Raw genomic sequence first — 19,557 nt, 5'->3', positions numbered from 1 at the left:
CCTTTGAACACCAAGGTCCATCCCCTGGTGGCTATCCCAAAGTTCAATGAAATTGTGATCCAAATAGATAACAGAGCTATGCAACAATGAACTTCATTCAAGCACTGCACTGAAACAGGTGACAACCAAAACCAAAACAACCAGAAATGAGGGAAAAGAACTTCCAGAGCATCAGCCAGAACATAAGTCACTCCCACAATAAGATACCATAGTTTACACTTCAACAGAATACAACCAACAAGCAAAAGGTGCCTCCCAGGGCAATCATCCACTGTGAAACAAGTGCTTGAAATAAAGTTCACTGCATACATATGGGAATTATTTTCCAAAAGAGAACAGCAGGACACTCTGCTGTTTAAACCAAGTTATTGGTGTAGACTCATCATCACACAATCTTTGACTTGGATGCTTCTCTTGTGGCCTTGGACACCTTGGCCACCTCCTCCTGCCCCTTAGTTTTAGGTTTCTTGGACAATTTTTCTTGAAGCTCATCCTGAGCAACATTGCAGAAAGATTTAGTCAGGTTTTTAACCACTGAATTCTGAATAACTAGAGGGATAGCATTACATGGCAAGAAAGATTTAGCATCACATGATTTTCTTCTATAACCCTTATTATCTTTCTTAATCCTGTCACTCCTTCTTACCTCAGATTCAACCAGGGGTTCTTTCTCCCTCCTTTTCCTTGAAATAGCTTCCCCAAGTGGGAGGACTTTATTTGGAGAGACTTGCTAAATAGGACTGCCTGCCCCACTGGAGGAATGAGCTGCAGGGCTCACTCCTTCATTTTCCTTGCCCAGTCCTTGTATGAAATCTTTACAGGTGGGTGCCTGGGAAGTAGCACATCTATCAGGTATATGAAAAAGCAGAGTGTCTTCTTGTTCACAATTAGCAGTCAATAGTTTCCATGTATCAGATTTGAGTAAATGCATTGTCCAACCAAACTTATCAGGTGTCAACAGCAAATGGATTATGAAGTTAAACCAACTTACTGGAATTTCAATTTTGAAAGTGGTTGCAGATCCCTGAGTTGCTGGAGCAAAATACAGAATCCAAAGATCTAATCCTTCTTCAGAAATTAAATGTGAGTATTCAATAATTTCCATAGCATGATTTTCAGCCAGGGAATGTAAATCAAACATAGTAGGAGAACCTGGCAAGGAAAATGATCCAAAATTACCTTTATTGTTCAAGTCTGATGAGGTGCCTCATGAGGGATTGGGACATCTTCCTTGCCCTTGACATCTGGGAGCAGAGCCTGAGTTGCAGTGACAGTTGCTCCAGCAACAATACTGACAGAAGCAGCCAATGGTGCAAAACTAGTTCCAGCATTTGGAAGGTCTTTCTCAGCCTCATTTTGTTTGTCCATGTCCATGTTAGGAGGAGTAGTGTCAGGAGCATCATTGTCTCTTCCTTCCTTGTGCATATCTATTGTGGAGGCTGATTGTAAATTTTGTTGGAGCTGTGAGTCAACATTCTGAATTACCATTTCAGGCTCTATGGCCATATTTCGTAGTTGTAGATTATCCACAGTGTTTTGTGGCACCTGAAGATTCTCCTCTTCCCCCACAGCATTATAGGCCAAGGCAATGTTGAGAAGGCCTTGACCAATTGGTGGCACTGGAACTCCTTGATTAACCTCTTCACTGGCAGAGTGAGTGATAGAAAATAGGCCATTAGATAGAGAAACAATTGTGGTAATGCTACAAGTTGAAATTCAGAGAGAACTGTTCAACTAATCTTCACAGTGAAGTGACAATACACGCTCCAGCAGATGGGACACTTGATTAAAAAGCTGAACCAGTGTGTTGGTGTTACTAAATCAGCCTTACCCAGTACTGCCATCATGTTTGCCAGTGGAGCACGCTTCTGCAAATACGACTACACACCTCTCTCCTCCATTAACTGACATATGGGCCCTCTTGAGGTAGACCCACAAGTCATCGGTGTAACTATTTACACTCCGAAGGACGGTATATCCTGGTTGTAGTACTAGTAGAATTGAGATTTAATACACTTTCTTCCTTGTGTTTCACTCTTCTTCCTCCTCTCTTCTTCCTCTTCCTCTCTTCCCCATCGTCGGCCGCACACCATCCCCCCCGCTCACTGCTCGCCCGCCCGGGCCATCTTCCTTGGTAGCTCGCGTGTACCATATCCCCCCGCTCACTGCTCGGCCACACATGCCATCTTCTTCACTCGCCAGCCCGAATCCACTTCCCCGTTGGCTCGCAGGCACCAAAAACCCCAGTCACTTAGCGCCCTAAGAAACCCTATGGCAGAACCTACTGACACACAGAGCCGCGATAGGAATTCCCTCCCCGATGTTCTCTTGGAGCAGATCTTTAATCGTATAGACATGCTCAACACCGTCCGTCTGGCCACATGCTCGGTGTCTTTGTATCGTCTGCAGCCGACCAATTCTTTTCAAGACACCCTGCTTGCTGATGCCCGATCCTCGCAAGTGGCCCAGACACCGACTTGACGATCCTACGGTGGTTGCCGTGGTGCCCCTCGACATGCTACCACTACCCGTCCACCTGTCCTTCATGCGCGACCACTATTGGGCGGGCATGAAGGCCAACCAGATCGTCCTCATCCACCAATCCGGTAGTCCGTGGCGTCTCTTGGATATCTACACCCAGCGAGAGATCATCCTTCCATCATTGGATACCGCCGCCATCGAGCCTCGCGGCCCGCCGGACACTCCTGCCTACTACGCACGAGAGGCGTCGAGCTTTTGGCTCGACCTCTGTCTGCTGAAGGTTGTAATCTGCGAAGTGCCCACACCATCACAAGACTACATGGATTGCAAGCTCATTTCCATGTTCAACATGGGATTTGTCTATCTGGAATCCGGTCACCATACATGGTCATGGCTCATCGTCGATCCTCTTCACCCAACATTTTTGTCTGATGCTATAGTGCATGATGGCATCATTTATGCGGTCGACGCACAGATTGGCTGCCTATACTGGTGGAAACTATCATCGTGTAATTGTTCTATCTCATCTCATCTTTACCTTAAGAATACGACTACCTGTTCATTGTTACAAATTTAGAATATATAGTATGTCTATAACCACATAATTGCTATATGTTCCTCTCATTTCCTAGATTTTTATGACCACACATGTTATTGTTAGAGTTAATATGAGAACAATTGGCATCTAAAACTTGTTAGAATAGATATTATGAGTATAACCTCATGATTGCTATATGTTACTATCATTTCCAGGATTTTTATAACAACGCATGTTATTGCTTAGATTTGATATGATAACTGTAGTAAGTGCTATGGTAGAATATGAGTAGGCCCTGTCATATCTGTTTTCCTCTCATTGTTACATGATGTTTGAACCATGATATATTGCTAGAATATGAAAGCCATTGGCTTATTTTTTTAACTTGGGGTATGATTATGACCACGGCATTGCAATTCTCTGTCTATGATATGTGTCACTGTTATAATAATCTTAATTCCACACATACTCTCAACATGATTGTTTATTTTTGTCCTTTTGGTCTCCAATTTGAATTGTTGCAGCAGACGCAAATGCGCTGGTCTTCATGATTCCAGGACCTGGAATCATACCAGCCGATGGGTGGTGGTTTATCGCTCGTTCAGCTGGCGGCGGTCATTCGATGCTCATTTGCACGAACCAAATTGACCAAACCATTTCATCAAACCACATGCAGTACAATGCCTGGGGCGTTCGTGACATTGATGGCTATGGATGCTTTGTGTTCGAGAAAGATCCCAACTCCGTTGGGCCAAGCGTATTCAACTGGAGGCGGGTTTACAGCCTCGACAACAACTCCATGTTCCTTAGGCTCAATTATCTGATCATCCAACCAATCATCGATCATATCACCGGCGATGATTACCATGCTATGAAACTTCCATTCGCCAGGGGGAACTGTGTTTACACATCATACCATGGGTTTCATGAATCACCATATCCAGAGATTCTCGACACAGCTTGTTGCCAGATAATCTTTAGTGTGTGAAAGGTATCAAGCTTCCATGCGATGGATGGCTTTTGCAAACCCGACATGCGGCGATGTGGTTCATGCCAACAACAAATATGCACAACTTGATTCGTACTGATATCTAGACTGAGCCATGTGTCCTGCTGCTGTAGCATGACCCTCTTTTGTTCGATATTATGTACTGTTGTTAGTTTGAAGCACTCCTCTGGTTAGAAGGATAGATATCTTTATGGGATCAAGTGCATCCTAACTCACCTGCGTAGGATGTACTGATAATGATGATGGAGATGCTGTGCAGAAGCCATATATGACAGTGACGGCCACATCAATACTACTTCATGCAGAACCAGTTTAATTAGCGGTTGGTGCTCGTAACTCATTACTGTTTGATATTTTACGAAGGAATCCATGCCAGGCAAAGCACGTTGAGTCTGGTCGTAAGCGGTTACGATAGATCACTAGCAAGTGCGCGGTTCGTCTAATTAGCGCGTACGGCCGGTTGGGTTAATCGGTGGCCGGAGCGTAGGTTAAGATATAATGCGCGTAGGCTTAGTTTAGCAGGTCTATATTATATATATATCAATTAGGCTTCAAGTGTGTACTTATTGGTGAAATGTTGTCCAATGGGAATTATATTTTGTATTACTCATGTAGACTACAAGTCTGTCGCACAGCCTTGTAACTTCTTACCCCATTTCTAAATTTGTACTAGTCCTCTATACCGCATATTGCGCTACTCGTACTACTACCTCCCTCCTGGTTTACTGGTCCCCTTCGTAATTTGTGTCAAATTTTGACCATAAATTTCACTAACTAAATGTTAATGCATGTCACAAAAAATTATATCATTTTATTCATATTTGAACATAGTTTCCAATGGAATAATTTTCCGTGACATGCATTGACATTTTGTTGGTTAAACCTATGGTTAAAACGTGACACTAAATATGACTAGTAAGTAGTATAGTAGCAGTACTAGTATACGTCGGTCAAATTATTCATCATGTCCACACATTGAATTGACGTGACAACACGCTGTGCGTGAGGTGACACAAGAATCCCGGCGGCGTCTTCGGGTATTGTGGACTTCAGATTTGGAGTACCACTTATTTGTCGAAATCTTTCATCATTCACTTAAAACAGTCGATTGATCATACATTGAGTACCATATAACTGGAATTAAATGATGCAAGTCCAAGAAGGATTGGCCGGTCCTGCCGGCTGGCGTCAAGTTTGATCCCATGGACCAGGAGCTGGTCGAGCACCTTGAGGCCAAAGTGACTGCTGACAGTGTGAGATCTCACCCTCTCATCGATTTGTTCATACCAACCATCGACAACGAGCACAGCATATGCTACACCCATCCTGAGAAACTTCCAGGTAAGACACCATCGGCCGTCTACTTGCACAAACATATTCCTTTGTTTATAGCTCTATTTTTCTTCTTAGATGCAGACCTAGTGAAGCAATTACAATTTGACAGTTAATAAAAAGTGAAACAAGTGACTGCAACATTCCAAAGATGTTATGAAAATGCCAACCACGTACACTAAAACCTGTATTCGACAATACTGCAGGTATCACACTGAGTGGCCTAAGCATGCATTTCTTCCAGCGCAATTCCAGGGCGTTCAAAAGGGGCATGTGGACGCGTCGCAAGATATTGGCAGAGTGCGGCATGCACGCGATGTGGCACAAGACCGGCAATACCTTGCCGGTGGTGGTCAACGACCGGCAGACGGGCAACAAAAAGGTTCTGGTGCTGCACACCAACAAGAACTTCGACCAGCAGAGGACCAACTGGGTGATGCACTAGTACCACCTCGGGGACCTGGAGAAAGAGAAGGAGCGGGAGCTGGTCCTCTGCAAGATTTTCTACTAGACGAACACTAGGGCCGGGAGTAAAAAGATTATATGTTAGTTTGGTATTGGTACTTGTACTACCTTGTCGTCCGCAAGTTGGTATTGTTGTTAACGATCTTTCGGTATGAACTTGGCATTTGCTTCCAACCATCATGCCAAGGGTCGATGTGGATATAAAGCTGAATCATTTGTTTCGAAATGAATTTTCAGGTACCTGATTTTTATTTGATGGGTAGCATAAGCACCTGCCAGTTGAATTCCTAGTTCTCCAATTTTTTTAAAACAAGTGCATGCACTTATTATCACGATGAAAAAACAATATACCTGCTACATCCCAGTTATCAGTCTGTACTTGCAGAATTCTCTTGTTTGTTGAGCAGGTATATTGTTTTTCAGGTCGAGCAAGTTTCAACTGGGCTGTAGATTGCCCAGGCTTGGATTTGTTGTTAACAGGCCCAACCCACAACGACAACGGGGCACAAAGATCCAGTAGGTATCTACTGGCCTCTAGCCCGCAAGTGTTAGTTATATTTTGTCTTACAACATCCGCAGGCAGTTTTTTTTACTGAATCAAACACATAGCCCAATTCTATTTTCCTCTCGAAATGCCATGTCCTACATCCGTTTTCTAATCTCTACCTATAGTTTTACTAGTTCATATACACGTATAATTATATTGAAAATACATAAAGTTCCCTTCTCATATTTACATCCTTATTTTTGTTGTTGTTTTCCCTCCCAACGCTGATTTTTTTACCACTGGTTTTCCCTTAAACCAACTCAATTGTCCCACGTCTTATTTGCTTAGAAAAACAAAACGAATTTTTTGGCAAATCGGTAAGTTCTTAAAAAAATGTTTATCATTTCAGGATTACAACAGTTGGGACTCCACCGAAATATGCAAAATAAGGTTGAACTTTTTGACCGTGGTCCTGGGCAAAAAATGGGCCGTAATAAATTACTTAAGAATTAGCAAATGGGCTGCAAATTATATTTTTTTAGCAAATGGGCTCTATGTTGTCTGCCACAGATTTGGAGGCTGACTTGTGGGCCTACTAAGTTCATGCGTACACAAGGTTTCTCAAAAAACAAACTTAGTCAACAATCGACTCTACCAGCGTCAGACCGTTAGATATCAATCTAACGGCAATCATGCTTCTTCAGTCTCTGATCTCCCTTCTCCAGCCGTCCAAACTAGCGCCGGCGGAACCGCCCGCTCCCGCCTCCCGTGGTCAGATGTGCTGCCGGGCAGGCCTCACGGCCCCACCATACTCGCATCCCTGGCCTGTCTATCCCTCTACTCACCCACACCTCCTGTTATTTTCCGGTGACGACAGCCGAACCAGTCAACCTTCGTACTCCCCACTGCGTGGGCAGCCACTGCCATGTCTTCCCCGGCTCCGTGTCGTTCCCTTCATAGGTCTCGTCGTCGTCCACCGGCCTGGTGCTCTCGGCGCGGCGTGGTCAACATGGTCAACGAACGACATCCATCAGAAGTGGACTGTACGTGGAGAGGCTGACAGCTGGGTCCATGGCTGCACACAAGGAAATGCCTCCTTATTACGCACAAAATAATGATTCCTCCACCTGACATCTGGGACCCACCGGAAGGGCCTCTGTATTTCGCAAAAAAACGTTCCCCCCGCTGACAGCTCGGACCCACCAGCTATATCTTCGCACGCAAGGAAGTGCCTCCTTATTACGCACAAAAAATGAATACCCCCTGCATGGGAGGCTGACTTGTGGGCCTACTAAGTTGAAGGGGACAGAGGGCTTTGTCAACTTAGTCAATATGAACGATTCTAGCTCCAGTGACCGTACGATGTCCATCCAACGGCCGTAGTGCTTCTTCAACCTCTAGTCTTTTTGCTCCAGCCGCCCAAACCAGCGCCGATCGTGCCGCGTGCTCCTGCCTCCCGTGGCTGGCTGTGATGCCGCGGAGGCCTCACTGCCCCTACTACTCCCACCGCTGGCCAGGCCATCCGCCTCTACTCACCCACACCCCCTGTTATTCTACAGCGATGGAAGCCTCACACCGCAGCCGAACCAGTGAACCCTCATAATCCTCTCCGCGTGGGCTTCCACTGCCGCGTCTTCCCCGGCTCCGCGTCGTCCTCTTCCTAGGCCTCGCTGTCGTGCACCGCCGTGGTGCTCTCGGCGCGGCGTGGTCAACGTGGTCAAGGAACGACTCCCATCGGAAGAGTACTATACGTGGAGAGGTTGACAGCTGGGTCCACGGCCACAGCAAGGAAGTGCCTCCTTATTACGCGCAAAATAATTATTCCTCTACCTGACAGTAGGGACTCACCGGATGGGCTACCGTATTTCATGAAAAAACGTTTCCCCCTGACTGCTGGGACCCACCAGCTACATCTTCGCACGCAAGGAAGTGCCTCACAGTCGGGACCTACCTGGTTGAAGCGTACGTAGCATTGTCATTCTGGTCACGAATGTGTACGTACATACTGGTCGATGTAGAGGCGTGCATGTGTCGTAGTAGAGGCGCACACGTAGCATGTACACGTACGTACAGCGGCCAGGGTGCAAGAAAGTAAATACGGCCACGTACGTACATACCGGCGGGGTCTCGAACGCCTACTCACGCATACGTACGGTTGATACGTCTCCAACGTATCTATAATTTTTGATTGCTCCATGCTATATTATCTACTGTTTTGGACATTATTGGGCTTTATTATCCACTTTTATATTATTTTTGGGACTAACCTATTAACCAGAGGCCTAGCCCAGAATTGATGTTTTTCTGCCTGTTTTAGGGCTTCGAAGAAAAGGAATATCAAACGGAGTCCAAACAGAATGAAACCTTCGGGAACGTGATTTTCTCAACGAACAGGACCCGGGAGACTTGGACCCTACGTCAAAAAGAAAAGAGGAGGCCACAAGGTAGGGGTGCGCCTGCCTACCCCAGGCGCGCCCTCCACCCCCGTGCCCCCTGTTGCTCCACCGACGTACTCCTTCCTCCTATATATATCCACGTACCCCCAAACAATCAGATACGGAGCCAAAAACCTAATTCCACCGTTGCAACTTTCTATATCCACGAGATCCCATCTTGGGGGTTGTTCCGGAGCTCCGTCGGAGGGGGCATCAATCACGGGGGGCTTCTACATCAACACCATAGCCCCTCCGATGAAGTGTGAGTAGTTTACCTCAGACCTACGGGTCCATAGTTAGTAGCTAGATGGCTTCTTCTCTCTTTTTGGATCGCAATACAATGTTCTCCCCCTTTCTTGTGGAGAACTATTCGATGTAATCTTCTTTTTGTGGTGTGTTTGTTGAGACCGATGAATTGTGGGTTTATGATCAAGTCTATCTATGAATAATATTTGAATCTTCTCTGAATTCTTTTATGTATGATTGGTTATCTTTGCAAGTCTCTTCGAATTATCAGTTTGGTTTGGCCTACTAGATTGATCTTTCTTGCAATGGGAGAAGTGCTTAGCTTTGGGTTCAATCTTACGGTGTCCTTTCCCAGTGACAGTAGGGGCAGCAAGGCACGTATTGTATTGTTGCCATCGAGGATAACAAGATGGGGTTTTCTTCATATTGCATGAGTCTATCCCTCTACATCATGTCATCTTGCTTAAGGCGTTACTCTGTTTTTAACTTAATACTCTAGATGCATGCTGGATAGCGGTCGATGAGTGGAGTAATCGTAGTAGATGCAGGCAGGAATCGGTCTACTTGTCTCGGACGTGATGCCTATATACATGATCATACCTAGATATTCTCATAACTATGCTCAATTCTGTCAATTGCTCAACAGTAATTTGTTCACCCACCGTAGAATACTTATGCTCTTGAGAGAAGCCACTAGTGAAACCTATGGCCCCTGGGTCTATCTTTATCATATTGATCTCCTACTACTTAGTTATTTCCTTTGCTATTTACTTTGCCTTTATTTTACTTTGCATCTTTATCATAAAAATACCAAAAATATTATCTTATCATATCTATCAGATCTCACTCTCGTAAGTGGACTTATAGGGATTGACAACCCCTATTTGCGTTGGTTGCGAGGATTTATTTGTTTTGTGCAGGTACGAGGGACTCGCGCGTAGCCTCCTATTGGATTGATACCTTGGTTCTCAAAAACTGAGGGAAATACTTACGCTACTTTGCTGCATCATCCCTTCCTCTTCGGGGAAAACCAACGCAGTGCTCAAGAGGTAGCAAGAAGGATTTTTTGCACCGTTGCCAGGGAGGTCTATGCAAAAGTCAACATACCAAGTACCCACCACATACCCTTATCTCCCGCATTACATTATTTGCCATTTGCCTCTCGTTTTCCTCTCCCCCACTTCACCCTTGCCATTTTATTCGCCCTCTCTCTCTATCCTCCCTCTCTTTCCCTATTTGCCTCTTTTTGCCCGCTTGCTTTTTGTTTGCTTGTGTGTTAGTTTGCTTACTTGTCACGATGACTCAAGATAATACTAAATTGTGTGACTTCACCAATACCAACAACAATGATTTTATTGGCACTCCGATTGCTCCTCTTACCGATGCTGAATCTCATGAAATTAATACTGCTTTGCTGAATCTTGTCATGAAAGATCCGTTTTCCGGCCTTCCTAGTGAAGATGCCGCTACCCATCTAAATAGCTTCATTGATTTGTGTGACATGCAAAAGGAGAAAGATGTGTATAATGATATTGTTAAATTGAAGCTATTTCCTTTTTCGCTTAGAGATCGTACTAAAGCTTGGTTTTTGTCTTTGCCTAAAAATAGTATTGATTCATGGAACAAGTGCAAAGATGCTTTTATCTCTAAGTATTTTCCTCCCGCTAAGATCATCTCTCTTAGAAACGATATTATGAATTTTAAGCAACTTGATCATGAACATGTTGCAAAAGCTTGGGAGAGAATGAAATTAATGATACGTAATTGCCCTACTCATGGTTTAAATTTGTGGATGATTGTTCAGAATTTTTATGCCGGATTGAATTTTGCTTCTAGAAATCTTTTAGATTCGGCCGCGGGAGGCACTTTTATGGAAATCACTTTAGGATAAGCTACTAAACTCCTAGATAATATTATGGTTAATTATTCTCAATGGCATACTGAAAGATCTACTAATAAAAAGGTGCATGCGATAGAAGAAATTAATGTTTTGAGTGGAGAGATGGATGAACTTATGAAATTATTTGCTAATATGAGTGTTTCTTCTGATCCTAATGATATGCCCTTGTCTACTTTGATTGAGAATAATAATGAATCTATGGATGTGAATTTTGTTGGTAGGAACAATTTTGGTAACAACGCTTATAGAGGAAATTTCAACCTAGGCCTTATCCTAGTAATCCCTCTAATAATTATGGTAATTCCTACAACAATTCTTATTGAAATTATAATAAGATGCCCTCTGATTTTGAATCTAATATTAAATAATTCATTACTTCACAAAATAATTTTAATGCTATGATTGAAGAAAAAATGCTTAAGATTGATGATTTGGCTAGGAACGTTGATAGAATTGCTCTTGATGTTGATTCTTTGAAACTTAGATCTATTCCACCTAAGCATTATATCAATGAGTCTCTCAAAGACATGAGAATTTCCATTGATGAGTGCAAAGAAAGAACCGCTAGGATGCGTGATAACAAAGATGCCTTTATAAGAGCGTGTTCTTCTAGTACCTATGAAAATAAATATGAAGATCTAAAAGTTATTGATGTGTACCCTATTAAATCTTTGTTTTGCAATATGAATCTTGATAATGATGGGACTGAATACGATCCACCTTTACCTAGAAGGCGCTCCAAGAATTCGGAATTTGTTGATCTTGATGCTAAATTTGATAAAAGTGGGATTGAAGAAATTAAAACCCTAGATGTTGCTAAACCCACTATGATGGATTTCAAGGAATTTAACTATGAAAATTTCTCTTTGATTGATTGTATTTCCTTGTTGCAATCCGTGCTAAATTCTCCTCACGCTTATAGTCAAAATAAAGCGTTTACTAAACATATCGTTGATGCCTTGATGCAATCTTACGAAGAAAAACTCGAATTGGAAGTTTCTATCCCTAGAAAACTTTATGATGAGTAGGAATCAACTATTAAAATTAAAATTAAAGATCATGAAAGTTATGCTTTATGTGATTTGGGTGCTAGTGTTTCCACGATTCCAAAGACTTTGTGTGATTTGTTAGGTTTCCATGATTTTGATGATTGCTCTCTAAACTTGCACCTTGCGGATTCCACTATTAAGAAACCTATGGGAAGAATTAATGATGTTCTTATTGTTGCAAATAGGAATGATGTGCCCATAGATTTTATTGTTCTTGACATAGATTGCAATCCTTCATGTCCTATTATTCTTGGTATACCTTTCCTTAGAACGATTGATGCAATTATTGATATGAAGGAAGGAAATATTAGATTCCAATTTCCATTAAGGAAAGACATGGAACACTTTCCTAGAATGAAAATTAAATTACCTTATGAATCTATTATGAGAGCCACTTATGGATTGCCTCCCAAAGATGGCAATACCTAGATCTATCCTTGCTTGTTATGCCTAGCTAGGGGCGTTAAACGATAGCGCTTGTTGGGAGGCAACCCAATTTTATTTTTATTCTTTGATTTTTGCTCCTGTTTAGTAATAAATAATTTTTCTAGCCTCTGTTTTGGTTGTGTTTTTTGTGTTTAATTAGTGTTTGTGCCAAGTAGAACCGTTGGGAAGACTTGGGGAAAGTCTTGTTGAACTTGCTGTAAAAAACAGAAACTTTAGCGCTCACGAGAACTGCTGTAATTTTTATTTGGAGAGTGATATTTAGTTAATTATTTTTGAAGATAATTAATAGATAAATTCCTCACGTCCAGAAATTTATTTTAGAATTTTGGGTTTCCATATCTTGCGCTAGCTACAGATTACTACAGACTGTTCTGTTTTTGACAGATTCTGTTTTTCGTGTGTTGTTTGCTTATTTTGATGAATCTATGGCTAGTAAAATAGTTTATAAACCATAGATAAGTTGGAATACAGTAGGTATAACACCAATATAAATAAATAATGATTTCATTACAGTACCTTGAAGTGGTCTTTTATTTTCTTTCGCTAACGGAGCTCACGAGATTTTCTACTTTAAGTTTTGTGTTGTGAAGTTTTCAAGTTTTGGGCAAAGATTTGATGGATTATGGAACAAGGAGTGGCAAGAGCCTAAGCTTGGGGATTCCCATGGCACCCCCAAGATAATCTAAGGACACCTAAAAGCCAAAGCTTGGGGATGCCTCGGAAGGCATCCCCTCTTTCGTCTACTTCTATCGGTAACTTTACTTGGAGCTATATCTTTATTCGCCACATGATATGTGTTTTGCTTTGAGCGTCTTGTATTATTTGAGTATTTGCTTTTTAGTTTACCACAATCATCCTTCCTGTACACACCTTTTGAGAGAGCCATACATGATTTGGAATTTGTTAGAATACTCTATGTGCTTCGCTTATATCTTTTGAGTTATATAGTTTTGCTCTAGTACTTCACTTATATCTTTTAGAGAACGGTGGTGGATTTGTTTTATAGAAACTATTGATCTCTCATGCTTCACTTAGATTATTTTGAGAGTCTTAATAGCATGGTAATTTGCTTAAAATCCTAATATGCTAGGAATTCAAAGTTAGTAAAATTTTCTTAAGAGTGTTTTGAATACTAAGAGAAGTTTGATGCTTGATTATTGTTTTGAGATATGGAGGTAATAATATCAAAGTCGTGCTAGTTGAGTAGTTGTGAAATTGACAAATACTTGTGTTGAAATTTGCAAGTCCCATAGCATGCACGTATGGTAAACGTTATGCAACAAATTTGAAACATGAGGTGTTATTTGATTGTCTTCCTTATGAGTGGCGGTCGGGGACGACCGATGGTCTTTTCCTACCAATCTATCCCCCTAGGAGCATGCGCGTAGTACCGAGGTTTTTGATGACTTGTAGATTTTTGCAATAAGTATGTGAGTTCTTTATGACTAATGTTGAGTCCATGGATTATACGCACTCTCACCCTTCCATCCTTGCTAGCCTCTTCGGTACCATGCATTGCCCTTTCTCACATTGAGAGTTGGCGCAAACTTCGCCGATGCATCCAAACCCCGTGATATGATACACTCTTTCACACATAAACCTCCTTATATCTTCCTCAAAACAACCACCATACCTACCTATTATGGCATTTCCATAGCCATTCCGAGATATATTGCCATGCAACTTTCCATCATTCCATTCATCATGACACATTCATCATTGTCATATTGCTTAGCATGATCATGTAGTTGACATAGTATTTGTGGCAAAGCCACCGTTCATAATTCTTTCATACATGTCACTCTTGGTCCATTGCATATCCCGGTACACCGCCGGAGGCATTCATATAGAGTAATCTTTTGTTCTAGTATCAAGTTGTAATCATTGAGTTGTAAATAAATAGAAGTGTGATGATCATCATTTTCTAGAGCATTGTCCCAAGTGAGGAATAAATATATATATATAAAGAGAAAGGCCATAAAAAAGAGAAGGCCCAAAAAAGAAGAGAAAGGCCATAAAAAAAGAGAAGGCCCAAAAAATGATGAGAGAGAAGGGACAATGTTACTATCTTTTACCACACTTGTGCTTCAAAGTAGCGCCATGATCTTCATAGTAGAGAGTCTCTCATGTTATCACTTTCATATACTAGTGGGAATTTTGCATTATAGAACTTGGCTTGTATATTCCAACAATGGGCCTCCTCAAATGCCCTAGGTCTTCATGAGCAAGCAAGTTGGATGCACACCCACTAGTTTCTTTTGTTGAGCTTTCATACATTTATAGCTCTAGTTTATCCGTTGCATGGCAATCCCTACTCCTTGCATTAACATCAATCGGTGGGCATATCCATAGCCCATTGATTAGCCTCGTTGATGTGAGACTTTCTCCTTTTTGTCTTCTCCACATAACCCCCCTCATTATATTCTATTCCACCTATAGTGCTATGTCCATGGCTCGCGCTCATATATTGCGTGAAAGTTTATAGGTTTGAGATTACTAAAGTATGAAACAATTGCTTAGCTTGTCATCGGGGTTGTGCATGATGAGAGCATTCTTGTGTGACGAAAATGAAACATGACTAAACTATATGATTTTGTAGGGATGAACTTTCTTTGGCCATGTTATTTTGAGAAGACATAATTGCTTAGTTAATATGCTTGAAGTATTATTATTTTTATGTCAATATGAACTTTTGTCTTGAATCTTTCGTATCGGAATATTCATACCACAATTAAGAAGAATTACATTAAATTATTCCAAGTAGCATTCCGCATCAAAAATTCTGTTTTTGTCATTTACCTACTCGAGGACGACCAGGAATTAAGCTTGGGGATGCTTGATACGTCTCCAACGTATCTATAATTTTTGATTGCTCCATGCTATATTATCTACTGTTTTGGACATTATTGGGCTTTATTATCCACTTTTATATTATTTTTGGGACTAACCTATTAACCGGAGGCCCAGCCCAGAATTGCTGTTTTTTGCCTGTTTTAGGGTTTCGAAGAAAAGGAATATCAAACGGAGTCCAAATGGAATGAAACCTTCGGGAACGTGATTTTCTCAACGAACAAGACCCAAGAGACTTGGACCCTACGTCAGGAAAGAAAAGAGGAGGCCACGAGGTAGGGGCGCGCTTGCCTACCCCAGGCGCGCCCTCCACCCTCGTGGGCCCCCTGTTGCTCCACCGACGTACTCCTTCCTCCTATATATATCCACATACCCCAAATGATCAGATACGGAGCCAAAAACCTAATTCCACCGCCGCAACTTTCTGTATCCACGAGATCCCATCTTGGGGCCTGTTCCGGAGCTCCGCCGGAGGGGGCATCGATCACGGAGGGCTTCTACATCAACACCATAGCCCCTTCGATGAAGTGTGAGTATTTTATCTCAGACCTACGGGTCCATAGTTAGTATCTATATGGCTTCTTCTCTCTTTTTGGATCTCAATACAATGTTCTCCCCCTCTCTTGTGGAGAACTATTCGATGTAATCTTATTTTTGCGGTGTGTTTGTTGAGACCGATGAATTGTGGGTTTATGATCAAGTCTATCTATGAATAATATTTGAATCTTCTCTGAATTCTTTTATGTATGATTGGTTATCTTTGCAAGTCTCTTCGAATTATCAGTTTGGTTTGGCCTACTAGATTGATCTTTCTTGCAATGGGAGAAGTGCTTAGCTTTGGGTTCAATCTTGCGGTGTCCTTTCCCAGTGACAGTAGGGGTAGCAAGGCACGTATTGTATTATTGCCATCGAGGATAACAAGATGGGGTTTTCTTCATATTGCATGAGTCTATCCCTCTACTTCATGTCATCTTGCTTAAGGCGTTACTCTATTTTTAACTTAATACTCTAGATGCATGCTGGATAGCGGTCGATGAGTGGAGTAATCGTAGTAGATGCAGGCAGGAGTCGGTCTACTTGTCTCGGACGTGATGCCTATATACATGATCATACCTAGATATTCTCATAACTATGCTCAATTCTGTCAATTGCTCAATAGTAATTTGTTCACCCACCGTAGAATACTTATGCTCTTGAGAGAAGCCACTAGTGAAACCTATGGCCCCCGGGTCTATCTTTATCATATTGATCTCCTACTACTTAGTTATTTCCTTTGCTATTTACTTTGCCTTTATTTTACTTTGCATCTTTATCATAAAAATACCAAAAATATTATCTTATCATATCTATCAGATCTCACTCTCGTAAGTGGCCTTATAGGGATTGACAACCCCTATTTGCGTTGGTTGCGAGGATTTATTTGTTTTGTGCAGGTAATAGGGACTCGCGCATAGCCTCCTACTGGATTGATACCTTGGTTCTCAAAAACTGAGGGAAATACTTACGCTAATTTGCTGCATCATCCCTTCCTCTTTGGGGAAAACCAACGCAGTGCTCAAGAGGTAGCAACGGCCAGGGCTCGTGTACATGGCCGGGTCAGAACGGAGAAACTGCGTCGTCGTCATGTTCATGGGGAGCCAACCAGCTGGGTCGGAATGGAATGCGTTGACGTGTTCATCGGGAGCCAACCGGCTTGGCGTACCACAAAACAGAGGAAACGACCTTGTGTTTGACCGGCCACGGTCAAAACGGGATCCTGTTCATCGGGAGGGTCTGGCGTACCGCAAAACGGAGGAAACAGACTTATGTTGGACCTCCTACAGTCAAAACAGGGTCCTGTTGACCGGGAGGGGTGTGGCGTACCGCAAAACGGAGGAAACGGACTTGTGTTGGAGCGCTACGGTTGAAACGGGGGTCCTGTTCATCGGGAGGGGTGTGGCGTACCACAAAACGGGACTCCACGGGATATTGTTCATCTCCACCGTGGACCTCCCCCAGCCTCCACGGGGTACTGTTCATCCACCGTCGACCTCCTCAGCCTCCACCTGCGACTGTTCATCCATGGGCCCCTGTTCATCCAGCCTCCACCGGCACTGTTCAACCAGCCCTCTCCACGGGGTCCTGTTCAACCACCCCTCCATAGGCTACTATTTATCTAGCCCTCCACCGGCTACTGTTCAACCATCCCTCCACCGACTACTATTCAACCAGCCCTGCACGGGGTCCTGTTCATCCAGCCCTCCACGGGGTCTCGTTCATCCACCGGCTTGATCAATCGGGGTACTGTTCATCCAGCGGCAACGGCCTCTACTACCATGGGTTCCTGTTCATCCAACCCCCACCGGGAACTGTTCATCCAAACCTCCCAACAACGCTCACTGTTCATCCAGAGGCAGCATCGATCGGCTTCAGTTAGCAGCAGTAGCGAAGGAATCACTCGATCGGGTTCAGCTAACAGCCATCGATCGATCGCTCGGGTTCAGTAACGCGTAGCCTGCAGTGCAATCGCTCGGGTTTAGTTAGAGCCCAATGCCTCACTCGGGTTCAGTTAGAGCGCAACGCCTCGCACACACGTGCGTACGTACGAGAGAAACGCACATCGCTCGACCCCGACCACCCACCGTAACTGGGAACTCCCCGATATTTTCCTCGCCCTCGCTTCTACCACGGTTTTTTCCATCATGGACGGCCCAAAGAATGTCATGCAGCTACATCTCCGGCCTGCCAGGACGAAATGCCCATTTTTTGTCATAGAAGTAGGACCCCACCACATCTATGATGATACCGGGTTTTGTCACAATTATTGTCATAGAAGTGCCATAAGTATGACAGATTTTTTTTCCGTTCGGCCCAAAATGTCACGGATGTGTCTTTTTTTGTAGTGAAACAAATTTTGGTGTTAGCTTTGGTGATGAGTCTCATGAGTTTAATTTTTCCAAGTTTAGTAGAAATCATCATGAAAAAGAATTGTCTAGTAAGGATGAATTAATTGGTCTTGCTTCTATTGCTGTTCCACCTACTGATCCTTTAGAACAATATTTGCCAGGCCATGAAAATGATTTACATATGCATGAAAGAAATGAAATAGATAAGGTTTTCTTTGAACAACGTCCTATGCTTAAACACAATTTTCCTATTGAAACTCTTTGAGGTCCTCCTCCACCTAAAGGTGATCCTATGTTTGAATTAAAACAATTGCCAGACACTTTGAAATAGGCTTATCTTGATGAAAAGAAGATATATCCTGTTATTATTAGTGCTAACCTTTCAGAACATGAAGAAAAAATATTATTGAAAGTTCCAAGGAAGCACCGAGCTGCTATTGGATATACTCTTGATGATTTAAAGGGCATTAGTCCCACTCTATGTCAGCACAAAATTAATATGGAACCTGATGCTGAACCTGTTGTTGATCACCAACGTCGGTTGAATCCAAATATGAAGGAAGTGGCAAGAACGGAAATCTTAAAACTTCTGGAAGCAGGTATAATCTATCCTATATTTGATAGTAGATGGGTAAGTCCTGTTCATTGTGTCCCTAAGAAAGGATGTATTACTGTTGTTGCTAATGATAAGAATGAACTTATTCCACAAAGAATTGTTACATGCTATAGAATGGTAATTGATTATAGAAAATTAAACAAAGCAACTAGAAAAGATCATTACCCCTTGCCTTTTATTGATCAAATGCTTGAAAGATTATCTAAGCACTCACACTTTTGCTTCCTAGATGGATACTCTGGCTTTTCACAAATACCTGTTTCTCAACCTGATCAAGAAAAGACTACTTTTACTTGTCCCTTTGGAACTTATGCTTATAGACGTATGCCTCTTGGTTTATGTAATGCACCTGCTACCTTCCAAAGATGTATGACTGCTATATTCTCTGACTTTTGTGAAAAGATTGATGAGGTTTTCATGGATGACTTTTCTGTTTATGGAAAGTCTTTTGATGACTGTTTAAGCAATCTTGAGCAAGTTTTGCAGAGATGTGAACAAACAAATCTTGTCTTGAATTGGGAGAAGTGCCACTTTATGGTTAATGAAGGCATTGTCTTGGGTCATAAAATTTCAGAAAGAGGTATTGAAGTGGACCAAGCTAAGGTTGATGCAATTGAGAAAATGCCATGTCCTAAGGACATCAAAGGTATTCGTAGTTTCCTAGGTCATGCTGGTTTCTATAGGAGATTTATCAAAGACTTTTCTAAAATTTCTAGGCCTCTTACTAATCTTTTGCAAAAGGATATTCCTTTTGTTTTTAATGATGATTGTTTAGAAGCCTTTGAAACACTCAAGAAAGCCTTAATATCCGCACCTA

At 42.4% G+C, this 19,557-nt stretch overlaps 1 pseudogene; it reads right to left on the bottom strand.

The window, feature by feature from the left end:
• Nucleotides 1–385: 385 nt before the first annotated feature.
• The window catches only part of LOC147976139 (uncharacterized), a 56,007-nt pseudogene continuing 36,835 nt past the window's right edge, over nt 386–19,557 (bottom strand).

This window comes from Triticum urartu, chromosome 4A (assembly GCF_056163025.1).
Source record: "Triticum urartu cultivar PI428250 chromosome 4A, HENAU_Tu73, whole genome shotgun sequence".
Lineage (NCBI taxonomy): Eukaryota > Viridiplantae > Streptophyta > Magnoliopsida > Poales > Poaceae > Triticum > Triticum urartu.
This window is presented reverse-complemented; position numbering and strand designations above follow the sequence as displayed.